We start from the raw sequence: 13,830 nt of genomic DNA on the forward strand, positions 1-13,830 counted from the left end.
GAATTCTGAATTGGTGTCTCAATAAAATCAATCAAATAACCCTCTTCGATAATACGCAAGACCCAAGGATCGTCAGTTAAAGAGCGCCAAGCTGTGACAAAATGAGAAAGTCGACCGCCGACGGGAACAACAACATTAGAATCCACAATGGGAATAGTAAAATCCACGTACTTGTTATTGTAGGATCCAGACTGCTGATTGCTGTACTGCTTCCCTTTGCCGGAGTACTGCTGCTTGTTCCAGTTCCAGTTGTAACCGCCGCCACCAGACTTGAAATTGGCGCCACCGCCTGAACGACCGTCGCCTCTGCGATTTTGGAAATTGTTATGGCCTCCACGGCTAAAATTCTGACCGCCAGCGCGTCCAATTTTGTCCAACTTGACATCAGCAGCAGCCTCTTTTTCCAAGGCATTAATGAATTTCTCGCCAAAGAGATTATGATGATCGCGTGTAGAGAAAAGAAGTGGATCAATCAGCATAGTGGAATACTTGGGGGCAACATGGCGCATAGCATTCGACCGACGCATCTTGGAGAGATGAGAAAACACGTGGCACACCATACGAATAGCCGTCTTTATCGGTAACTCAGCGTCACATCCACTCGGCATCGAATTGAGCATGAAAATGAGAGGCTCCAACGCGTCTTTTACTTCTCTTTGCAGTCCAAGAAGCTGCTTCTCCCAAAAGTCTTTCAACTTAATTGAGGACGAATTAGGGTCGTTGACCAAACGAAGCCATTTACGCACCATGGACTGATCTAAATTGGGAGCCATCAACTCAAAATCTCCTTCAAAAGCTGGCTTGTAAGAAGCACGCAGAGTAGTAGCCTCCTTGGACTCGATGCCCTCCTTCATCCATTTGCGAATCTCACGAACACGTGAACGAGGAACCATAGACACATTGGCTACACCCGCAGATCCGCTCGAATCGTCGCCATCCTTGCGAGATTTCTTGGGAGAAGGTGAACGAGAACTAGACGGGCCACTTCTAGAGTTGGAGTGAGATCTGGAACGCGAATAGGAGCGAGAACGCTTACGACCACGTGAGCGGCAATCACGAGAGCGGCTACGACCACGCGAATCACTACGACGAGAACGGCGACTCGGCGAAAGAATTGAAGAAGCGCCACCCATCGGAATCGATAAAGCGTTTTCTGAGTCACTTTTCACTGAATTTAGAGCAGCACGCCTTAACTTAGCCGAATCGGAAGAAGAAACACTAGAAATACTACCACCCGCCATTACACAACTTTACTCGGACGGAGCTAAAAAAGTTCTGAAGAGAAAGGGGACTGGCTATAGCCGGCTGGGAGGCGGCGGCGTTGCCAGTTTGTGTTTTGTTTGTATCTTTGGAGGAGCTAAAATAAAGAGTTCAACACCGTTAAGGTCGAGAGATATAGGATTATAATCAGAAATTCAGGGAAGCCTATACTCCCTGCGGACCCTGCCACGCGATTTTCAACCCACGGTCCCAGATTTCTTAGTTGCCGCCGAAACAGAGTTACACTCATTCGAGTAATACGTCGATAATACGCGTAATATAATTTTCCCTTGTGGCAACGACTCTGCAGAAAAGTTTGGGAAATCAAAAAATGATTTTTATAATATTTTGGCTGTCCAACTCGAATTTGCATGAACATTTTTACTTCAAATGAACTGTGAAGATGTAAAGAAGCTAAAATGACAAAAAAACGTGTTTGCTGACTTTTGCAGGGGAAAATTTGATAGTAATTTGAGTAAAAAAATCGATAGCATAAAATGTGAAATATTTCCCAAACAAAAATTACATGATTCAAATTTTTTGAGAAAAAACGCATTTTTTGTACTTTTAAAAATAAAAAATAATACTTTAAACTAAAGCTAAGAGTCTGAAATTTGGACCACACAATACTATAAGCCTCTAAGACATCTTCACCAATTTTCGTGAACCTGTGTTTATTTTAACTTAATTTTTTTCAAATCAAATTCGATAATTTGTTCACTTTTTAAATTTCGCACCACTTAGTGGCGCAACCTTCGATTTAGTGGCGCTTGGTCTTAAAAAAAAGTTTATCCTTATGACAACATGTTCTGGTAGATAAATCAGCCAATCAACGGATTTCAATATGCTCAAAAGAATTTTAATGATTATATGGTCAAGCGGACTTCTAAAAAATTCTTACGTTCGCGCCAGGCGAACGCGTATTTTTTTTTTCAAAATCACTCTAGGAAAAATTTGTTTTTATTGTTATGAATTGAAAAAGCCTAGTGGCGATCAAATTCGTGAGATGGTCGCCATAGGTTTTGATCGTTTTCATATGGAATCACCCAGGTGTGAAATTACATAAACATTGTAATGTTCTATGCACAAATTTCTCATCATTAGGTGCTATATGTCGAAAAGCTAAAGTGTTTTCCACTGTAAAGTGTTTCCCACGATTGATTTTGAATCTATGTCAATTGATTTAATGTCCATAAGTGAACACTGGACATAAGATCTATGGTCCTAAAAGTATATCTTACAATTTAATTTATGATTATTTTTTCGATGTAATTCACTGTGATCTCTCTTTTTCTTTTTTTTTGCATCATTCGTTTCTTCAACAAAAGGTGTTGGTGCTCTTTACGTGAGACGCCGATCACGGGTTAGAATTGAAGCTCTGCAAAGCGGAGGTGGTCAGGCACGAGGGATACGTAGTGGTACAGTTTCTACTGCACTGGGCACCTAAAGTGTCCGGACAAACGAGAAAACCTTATGGGAAACCGCTGTTTTTGCGAGGCGAAAAAGTGGTCAAATTTTCATTCGATTTCAATGACAATTTTTTCGTAGGTTCTCTCGGGTAACAGGAACAATCCTAAATTTTTGTTGAATTTAAAAATAATGGGAAGAGAAAGTTTTTGTCCGGGGCAAAAGTGTTCGGACAGTAGAGAGGCCGATATGCAAATGGGCTTACTTTAGGTTCCAATTGTGACTCACTGGGAAATGCTAGAGAAACACAAAAGGTCTTAAAAAAAGATCTGCGTTTCTTCTATGGCAGTCGTGAGTCACGATTTTTTAAAGCAATTAGAATTCTTTCCCTTCCCACCCTCAAAATTGATTTCGTTCAGATCTCCGTTTCTGAGAGCCGTGCACTGCTGCCGGGTCTACGGAATTGATTATTCCCCCCCACGTTTTTCTGAAACTTAAAGGGGTTTAGTAGGGACTGGGGGGAGAGTAAGCAATGACTTGTCCTGTCCAGGGCCATCACATATACTAAAGACCTAAAGACCTTTCGTTCTTCTGTCACTGTGTACTCCCCTACTGATTTTAAACTTGGATGTTCTCCCAAAAAATGACTAGAAATCATTTCTGGCGTCACTTGATCAAATGTTGTGTAGTTACATTAACCAATAAAATGCCACAAAACGCAGATAGTAGGATTCGAACCTACGCTCCAAGATATACACTGATTTCATTTCAGTCGCCTTAACCACTCGGCCAGATCTATGTTAACTATTTTAGCAAAATATTTCGAAACTATCATTACCTTTTTAGAGTGAAAAATATTTAATGGAAGAATTACAGTGGCCCATAAGAGAATCGAACTCATGACCTCCGCGTTATAAGCAGAGCGCTCTAACCAACTGAGCTAACAGGACTATGAATATTTGAGTCCCTTATCGGGCGGCAATTCTTTTGATTTTAGTTAGTATTGGTCGTTTTCCACCATTAATTATCAAGTTAATATCATTTGAAATCATTCACCATTATGGGCGGAATTCATAGATGTTCATAGACGACAACACGAGTTCTCGTGGTGTTTCTTTATGTCCCTTCGATGTGGGGAAAGTGCGAACCAAAAGGAAGTACATTCAGATATAGGTCGTGGAACATACACAAATAATGAAATGAGATAGTGAGAAAGAGTATCCCTCATTGTGAGAGTAGAAAGCCTTGCTATTTGATACAACTAATTGCAATAGTAAATGTATGTCCACTTATAGAACTCGAAAGCTGTAAATAGAGTTTGTAGTTAAGATTATTCAAAAAAACATGGTTTTCAAGAGTGAGACGATGCCCACAGACGGTAATCGCTGTATGTTTATATAATATAACATGGGACGTTTGGCTATCTTCTAGGGAAAAGCTTTGCAATATAACGTCATTCATCGAATAGGAGATTCATTATTACTCTGCCTTTGTGGCCTAATGGATAAGGCACCGGCCTCCTAAGCCGGGGATTGCGAATACGAGTCTCGCCAGAGGTAGCGAGCAACCGAAACTATAATGATCGAAAATCGTCGTTAAATTGGCAATTACTTTTCTTTTGTTTTACTGTTTTCAAGCAAAAATTTTCATTTGTCCAAGTGTTGGGAAATCGTTGAAATGGCATGCTTAAACTTGGAAACCTTTGCCAGCGAGAATTACTTGGCAGCGGAACTTATTCTGCTGTTTTACAGGTGAACTCTGACTCTCTCATCCTCCTCTGCCGTCTCCACTGGTTCCTGGAGCAACAACGCGCTGACTTCAAGACGCTGGTCATGATGGTAAGGTGCATTCTCGGCAACGTGTACTTGTTGTCTCTCATCTACTTTTAGAAACTATCTAAACCTGGCCTACGATCACAGACCTCGACTTCGATGAACCTGACTGTTCTTACTACTCGTACGGATCATTGTTGAGAGCATGCCTTATCCAGGGTCACCCCGTTGATTAGTTTGTCTTGTCTTGACTTATCTTGTCCAGGGTCATCACATATACTAAAGACCTAAAGACCTTTCGTTCTTCTGTCACTGTGTACTCCCCTACTGATTTTAAACTTGGATGTTCTCCCAAATATGACTAGAAATCACTTCTGGTGTCACTTGATCAAATGTTGTGTAGTTACATTCACCAATGAAATGCCATAAAACGCAGATAGTAGGATTCGAACCTACGCTCCAAGATGGAAACTGATTTCGAATCAGTCGCCTTAACCACTCGGCCAGATCTATATTAACTATTTTAGCAAAATATTTCGAAACTATCAGTACCTTTTTAGAGTGGAAAATATTTAATGGAAGAATTACAGTGGCCCGTAAGAGGATCGAACTCATGACCTCCGCGTTATTAGCACGGCGCTCTAACCAACTGAGCTAACAGGCCTATGCAATTTAATTAATTTCTTAATTTATTAATCAAAGTGTAAGGATCGGCTTAACTATATGTATCTGTCATGTACTGTGTCCGGAACCAGCCACGGGAGCGCACGAGCAGCCAGCCAAGTATAGCGGCGCATCTACAGTTGCGCGCGCATGCGCAACACACGCGCATGCGCTACCCGCGCTCATACGCAGTGCACGCGCATGCGCACCAGGGACGCGCGCAGTTCAAGTGCGGGTGCACGCGTGCAGCTCAAGTGCGGATGCACTCACGACCTTCACAGTAACTCCGTCCACCACCGTCTACAGTTCAACGGCGACACCGGCGTGACCTAAATACCCAGACGATGACTCACGATGACTCACGCGTCTCGGGCAGTATAAAAGGCCCCGTGTTTCCCTCCAGAAGGCAGTCTGCTCCGGACTCGCCTCTGGTAATATAAGCCTTAACTATATCTTGTGCTCTCTTGTGAACTGTCTGCTTGTACTGTATGTGTAGTGTTAAAGTGTAATACATAAGCGTCATCCTCTGATGATCACTTGTGTGTTATTTAGTATAAGTAAAAGTAAGGTCTCGAACGACCCTTACAATTGGTGAACGTGCCATTTCGAACTTTGCCATTTTGAACGAGTTTTTGGACTCTGCCATTTGCGTGGATTTATGAACTCTACCATTTGAGTGAGTTTATGAACTCTGCCATTTGAGCAAGTATTTGAACTCTGAAATTTGGGCGAAAGTGTCGAAGTGTTTCCACACACGCATCTACACATCACCACGTCCGCAGACCAGAGGCAAACGAGAATTCTGAGAAAGAGCTGTCGAAGGGACTCTTTCAACGAATTCTCCGTCAACAGAGTAACAAAGGCACTCTGTTGATCAACACGGCCATAGTTCGAGAGGCAAGCGAGAATTACGAGAAAGAGTTGTCGAAGGGACTCTTTCAAACGAATTCTCCGTCAACAGAGTAACAAAGGCACTCTGTTGATCATCACGGCCATAGTAGCTGAGCCAACGAGAATTTTGAGAAAGAGCTGTCGAAGTGACTCTTTCCGGCAAAATTCTCCGTCAACAGAGTAACAAAGGCACTCTGTTGATCTACCCATCTACACATCACCACGTCCGCAGACCAGAGGCAAACGAGAATTTTGAGAAAGAGCTGTCGAAGTGACTCTTTCCGGCAAAATTCTCCGTCAACAGAGTAACAAAGGCACTCTGTTGATCAACACGGCCATAGATCGAGAGGCAAGCGAGAATTACGAGAAAGAGTTGTCGAAGGGACTCTATCAAACGAATTCTCCGTCAACAGAGTAACAAAGGCACTCTGTTGATCATCACGGCCATAGTAGCTGAGCCAACGAGAATTTTGAGAAAGAGCTGTCGAAGTGACTCTTTCCGGCAAAATTCTCCGTCAACAGAGTAACAAAGGCACTCTGTTGATCTACCCATACCAGAAGCGGAACCATCAAGAATTCTTGAAGGAGCCATCAAAGTGACTCTTCAAGACGACGGATATCACCCGTTGACTCTTCAAGTCGACGGATATCAACCGAGGACTCTAACAACGTGGGAAACTCAGCACGGAGACAAGAGCTTCAAGGTCCTACATGACCGACGAATATCAATCAAAATTGGAGGTAAATACAAAATCTGAGCCATCTCCTTCAATTAAAGAGAGCGTAGAGGAATCACCAGGCGCTAACGTTCGAAGATCCGAAAGATCAACCGCAATAAAAAATCGATTGGAACAATTAAGCACAAAAACCTTGGAACTAAAACATAAAATCGAATACGTAAGGAATAAACCACAAACTGAAAGGAGACTAACTATACTCGCAAATCTAGAAAGAGAATTAATTGCCACCGATAAGGAGCTCTTCGATACATTTGACAAAAGTGCAACCCCAGACCGTGTATTCAACAAAAGCCTGACAAACGTCGAGAAAGAAGACACATTTAAACAAACAGAGACAGACGAAAAAATGGATGGAGCTAGGGCGATACCACTAGGACTACTGGGTCAACAAGGACCACCTGGTCAACAAGGGCCACCAGGCCAACAAGGCCCACCAGGCCAACAAGGGCCACCAGGCCAACAAGGACCACCGGGACAACCGGGGCAGGATGGCCAGCCGGGGCAAAATGGCCAACCGGGGCAAGATGGACAACCTGGACCACCAGGTGCTCCAGGGCAAGTTGGTCAGCAAGGACCACCAGGCAACCAAGGACCACCAGGCAACCAAGGACCACCAGGACCCCAAGGCCCACCTGGACCTCTAGGACCACAGCCAGGGCCAGGAGGAATTGATCCGGCAGATTTTCGCACTTTTTCAGCAGCTATAACAGCGGGAATGCTAAATCTCGCGGCAGTAAATTACAGAAAAGATATTCCCGAATTCAGCGGTGACCTTGATGATAATACTACATTTGAGGAATGGCTGAAGAAAGCTAATCGAGTAGGAACAGAAGCCGGTTGGACAGATGATCAGAAATTGAATTTTTTTCAATCGAAGCTTATAAGAGCTGCAGCGTCATATAATAACTCGCTGGGACAAAATAATAAAGCAAACCTAAACGTATGGACAACAGCTATGGAAGCTGGATTTAATGACGCAACCATTCAGGATATGAGAAAGGCACAGCTCAGCAAGATAGAACAAAAATTCAACGAGCGCATTCGAGAATACAAAAATCGCATCGACGAACTATACAAATCGGCTTACGGTAGAAACGCCGCAGCAAGCCAGGACCCAGAGGTCATTCAACTGAGAAATGCTCTTAAGAAGGAAGCTTTGTTGAAAGGCATGCGCTTGACTATAAGGACAAGTCTATGGAATAGTTTGAAAGCAACAGACACCTCACACAAGAATCACTCATCACAAGAATGTGAGCAAATAGTAGACCTGCGTCGACTCACAGAAGAAGCTGAGTCACACAAGAAAGTTGAACAAGAAAAGAAGGAACAACAGTCGGAACTGCAGCAAATAATGAAAGCAATAGCTAACATCAATTTGTCTGCAGGGTCCGCTGTGGCAGGAGCAGGAACCGTAGCACACATAGCCGAACAGAAGCAAGAAGAACAAAAACAGGTGCGTTTTGCAGAAAGGAACCGAAGTTATAGTCCCAGAAATAGAGACGGACCGAACATTGAAGAAACAAACGGTCGCGCTCGCACATATTCGCAGGGACAATCGCAGCAACGAGATTACAACTGGAGAGGAAATCGCCAACAAAGAAACCAAGGAACCCAGACTCAAAGAAATAATCAACAAAATAGTGACTCGAACTCTTGGGATAATCCAAGAAACGAAAATCTCTCAGCTGAAAGGGACGACAGAACATGCTACTTTTGTAAAAATAGAGGCCATATCAAAAGAGCATGCCGAAAATACCAAAGATGGCGTACCGAAAGTGCAAGGGCAACCCAAACCCTAAGAGAACATTCAAGGAACACGTTCAACAGATACAGAAACGCACGGAAATAATCGCATACGGCCATACTTCAACAAAAACATGTATGCCGCCGCCGTGTAAAGTACAATACAAACCATTTACTATAGAAGTCACAGTAGGTACCAAACGAGTAGCAGCATTGATCGACACGGGATCAACTACAAGCGTAATTTCAGCAGAATTCGAAAAACAAATACCGTCATCAGCAAAGAAAGAGCAAACAATAGACAACCTCAACCTAATCACGGCATGTGGAGACCCTACGGCAAAATTAAAAACAGTAGAGCTGAAAGTAAAACTACACTCAGTGGACGACAATCTAGTTACAAATAACTTCCATGTAGTACCTAACTTAGCAGTCAGCTGCATTTTAGGAATGGATTTTATAACAAATCTCGAATTCAGATTGAACACTGCCAGCAGGCGAATTTCTTACAAGAATGACGGTAGACAATTTCACCTAATAGCCAGCATATCAGAACTACAACCATGTCAGGTCTGTGCCATAATACATCAGAAGCTCGAAGAAGAAATCAAGAAAGTAATCCAAAAGACAGAAATACGAGCGGAGGATCTACGAAAAGTATTGGAAGGAAATAAAAACATATTCGCCACTTCAGACGCAGATTTTGGCAAAGCAATTGGAGTAGAGCACTGCATAGAGACAGTGGGACCACCAATTTTTATGCCACCAAGGCGTCAGCCAAGAGTTATGTTACCAGTAATCGACGATCATGTAGAAATGATGTTGGAGAACGACGTGATCGAAGAAAGTACGAGCCCGTACAGTTCAGCAATTTTATTAGTAAAGAAAAAAGATGGAACGATACGATTCTGCATAGACTTCAGATTCTTGAACGATATCACAATAAAAGATAAATTCCCAATTCCTAGTATCGAAGCGATAAAAGATTATTTGAGAGGAGCAAAATTCTTCTCAACTCTCGACTTCATCAGCGGATATTGGCAAATACCAATAAGGAAGAAAGACAGACACAAAACGGCATTTACAACACATAATGGTCATTATCAATTCAAACGAATGGCGTTTGGATTAACTAATGCACCTCCATCTTTCCAACGAATCATGACTAACATCCTAAGGAAAGTGATTGGAAAATTTGTGTTAGTATACATCGACGACGTGATAATATTTTCGAAAACAGAAGAAGACCATCTCAGGCATATTAACGAGACATTTGCACTCATTCGAAAATCAGGAATGAAATTAAAGCTAATAAAATGCTGTTTCTTCCAATTGAGTGTATTGTATCTCGGACACATAATGTCAGAGGAAGGCTCTGCTACAGATCCAAAGAAAATCGAAGTAGTAAGGAACTATCCAAGACCGGAAGATAAGAAGGAAGTAAAAAGCATCAACGGTTTCTTCGGATATTACAGAAAGTACATAGAAAATTATGCCGCAATCGCTCATCCACTTACGGAACTAACGAAAAATGAAGTTGAATTCATTTGGGGTCCAGAACAGGAAGCAGCTTTCCAAACATTAAAAATAAAGTTGACTACAGCACCCATCCTAGCACACCCAGACTTTACAGAAGAGTTCATAGTGCAAACCGACGCATCTGGTTATGGCGTTGGAGTAGTCTTGGGGCAAACGCAATGGGTGAAAGGAAAAAGAAGAGAGGTAGTAATCGCGTATGGATCAAAGCACCTAGCAAAAGCTCAGACTATCTGGTGTACTTTGGAAAAAGAACTTTACGCCATTATTTACGCTCTGAAAATCTTCCATCCATATCTCTACGGTCCAAAGTTTACGGTATATACGGATCACAAAGCGCTAGTAGACCTATTAAAGAAACCTTTAGGAGTGGAAACAGCAAAGGTGACAAGGTGGGTCCTGCAAACACAGTTGTATAATATGGAAGTTAAGTATCGACCCGGCAAGTCAAACGGAAACGCAGACTTCTTGAGTCGAATACCAGTTCCAGCAAGAAAATATCTACCTTCAGGTGTGACAACGGCGCCAATCTGTCTCATCTTGAAGGACCTAACAACTGACCAGGAAAAAGATACCTACTGCAAGACAGCCCGGGAGAAATATGTAAAGCAATTAAAGAAAACCGCAGTAAAGGAGGAAGTGAGAAAAATACAAGAAAGACAAAGGAATTCAAGCAAAAGATATTCCCTCAACCCACGGAATTACAACTGGTCACTGCCTCTACCCGCAGAAGAGTCTGATTCAGAAGACGAGGAATTCAAAGTCCTGAATAATGGATTATTGGCAACCAGTTACGGAAAAATCCTAGCCCCAGAATCTTTAAGAGAGAAAATTCTATTCAGATACCACGACGACCCATTGGCGGGACATTTGGGAACAAAGAAAACAATAGGCAGAATACGTTGCCGATACTTCTGGCCTGGAATGGTCAAAGACATTAAAGCATATGTAAAGCAATGTGCTATATGTGAAAAACGCAAGGCTTTAGGGTCTAGTAAAGCACCACTAGTACCCATCACACCGCCGGACAAGCCTTGGCAGCTAATGGCAATGGACATTGTAGGTCCATTGGACGTAACAGAAAATGGAAATACGTACATACTCGTCATGGGCGAGTACTCAACAAGGTACATGATAGCTGCACCCATGAAGGACCAGACAGCGGATAGCGTACACAACGCATTCAGAGAGAAAATTATCCTAACGCATGGAGTTCCAGAAGAAGTATTAACGGATCAAGGAAAAAACTTCTTATCAAAAACTATGGACGATTTCTACAGTCAACTAGGCGTGAAACGGAAGAAAACGACGGCGTACAGACCTTGCTGTGATGGACTGGTCGAACGATTTAATCGTACCTTGGTAGACATGATGGCCAGCTATCTATCAACTAGTACAAACAAGTGGGACGACTACTTATCACATGCAACGTTTGCATACAATACGTCGGTACACGCCAGTACGGGATACACACCGCATTACTTAATGTTTGGACGAGACGCAATGGAACCAGGAGACGTTCAACCACCAGGAAGGAACGAATTAATAACGGATCGAAATATGATATTCGCAAAAATGTGGCACCTAGCAAAAGAAACAGCGAGAGATCGCATTATGGAAGCACAAGAAATACAGAAAGCCTACTACGACAGCAAAGTCAATCCAGCAAAAACATACAAAAAAGGCGAAAAGGTACTGATAAAAGTAGATGACGATATTCCAGGAAAATTCAACATGAGATGGAAAGGACCATATACAGTACTGGAAAAGAAATCGGATGTGAACTATAAGTTACTGACGCCAAAAGGAAAAGAATACGTCACACATGTTGATCGAATGAAAATGTGCAATAGTGAAAATCAATCAAGGACCACAAATCTAGCAGGACAAACAGCGGCCGTGACAAAAGCAAATGAAACTGAAACAACTTCAACAACAAGTGCAGCAGGATCAGATGCTCTAGTCACAGCCACCAACAATCAACCCAATCAAGCAGATGTAATGGCGACCGAAAAACGAGTTGATGAAACTGTCACAGATGCAACAACTACTGTGACAGAAGCACAAACTCAAGTATCGGCCACCAATATTCCAGCGATTGATATAACGAGTAAAGACGTGCGACAGACGGACGCGATATCAGCAACAGCAAAAGCCACAGTCTTAACTAAAGCTGTGACTAATGCTGGCGCACAAATCGCACCATCGGAAAAATTACAAACACAAGCAACGAGTAAAGCACCAAAGAAAATCAATCAGGAAGATCGTACAGTGACTACGACCAAAGTAAAGGCAAAAGTCACAGCCTCACCAACAGCTGTGACAAATGCCATCACTAAGGTCGAACCACCAAGAAGAATACTTACGAGAAAAGTTACTTTTCCAAGGAAATACAAAGATTTCGTCGTGCATACTAGAAAAAACTAGAAGAGCAGATGAGTAGGGTGTATTGTGATAAGATACGTATTAAAATATTTTATCACACCTCTTCCTCTCTGTCTTTTCTTATTTGACCAAGTGTGCAACTAGACGCTACAAATCTGCATCACCTTCAATTACAGATGATTTTCGAGCTACTCATCATTGGAGCAAGTTTTCAAGCGACATGGGGGAACAACATTACCGTATGCGACTGCGGACGCGCAGAAGTGATCGGATTAATGGACATTGAACTAATACTGCGACAAAACTATAGCTTCAAACCAATCGGTGTTGGAAGCCTATAATTTCTATGTAACGGAGGAACCACACACAATATGGAATGCAGATCTGTGTATGACCTGGCGAAAAGAAAGAACAACTACGGGATATTTCTTTGGAGCATTCGATACCATCGACTCGATGAGCACAACGGTAACTACGAAAGAAGAATGCAAGCAACTCGTCAACACTCACATGTGCGACGGCAACAAAATGAAAGAAGTCAGTAAGAATTTATACGAATATAGAGGAAATCCTAAAGAAAAAGGCACTTGGATGCAGAAAATTACAGAAACGAAAAAGAACTGTGCGACAAAGAAAGTTATTTTGCATAGAGATTGCCTTACCTGCCCAGTGATGTCTCCATTTGGTGTGTTAACGAACAAAACGGAAGTGACGACAGTGATAACACGCGACGTAACCATCACGTGGGAGGACCCAATCCTACAGAAAGACGAAAAATGCAAATTAAAGAAAGTGATTAGTGCTACTGGAGTAAAAACGAAACAAGACGACGGATCATTCAAAATGATAGACGAACTAAATCAACTGGAATTTCACTATGAAGAAAGACCGTATGATTTTTGCAACCACACGTTTTTCAAACTATCAAATTTGAGAAATGCATACATCGAGCTACCCAAAATAGCTGACCAACAAGCTATGCTCTTGTTCAATCGTCAACACGGAATGTGTTTGAGCTATAAAACGCTCAAACTAGTTCAATGTCAGCCGGTTGAAGAGCAATGGTACAAACTTTCTCAAGCGATGGTTATACTATCATTCAAAGATCCATCTTCCTGCATGGGATTCATTGACTATGAATTACAACATACCAGCAAGCAATGTATAATGGAAAGATACCCATACTACAAACCATGGCCCATCCCACTGGTTTGGAACCCAAAAACAAAGCAAATAACAAATGGAATGCACTGCCTAGAAGCTTATAAAGACCTTAGAGTAGAAGCAGTAAACTGCTCTGAATCAAAGACAAATCAGCAATGGCTGTTTGAACCAGACAGAAGCCAAATGATTGGTTCAAGAGAAGAAATCGGACCACTATTGGCCCAGCATCATCAATATATAGAGGATAAAAATCTTGAAAGAGAAAATGC

The 13,830-nt window shown here is 42.2% G+C and overlaps 1 non-coding gene across 1 annotated transcript; it reads right to left on the reverse strand.

Annotated features, from left to right (window-relative positions):
* Positions 1-4,870: 4,870 nt before the first annotated feature.
* Trnas-cga lies at positions 4,871-4,952 on the reverse strand. Its single transcript has one exon. It is a non-coding gene; the product is annotated as a tRNA-Ser (tRNA).
* Between the last annotated feature and the right edge of the window lie 8,878 nt (positions 4,953-13,830).

Source organism: Daphnia pulicaria, chromosome 1 (genome assembly GCF_021234035.1).
Source record: "Daphnia pulicaria isolate SC F1-1A chromosome 1, SC_F0-13Bv2, whole genome shotgun sequence".
NCBI classification, from domain to species: domain Eukaryota; kingdom Metazoa; phylum Arthropoda; class Branchiopoda; order Diplostraca; family Daphniidae; genus Daphnia; species Daphnia pulicaria.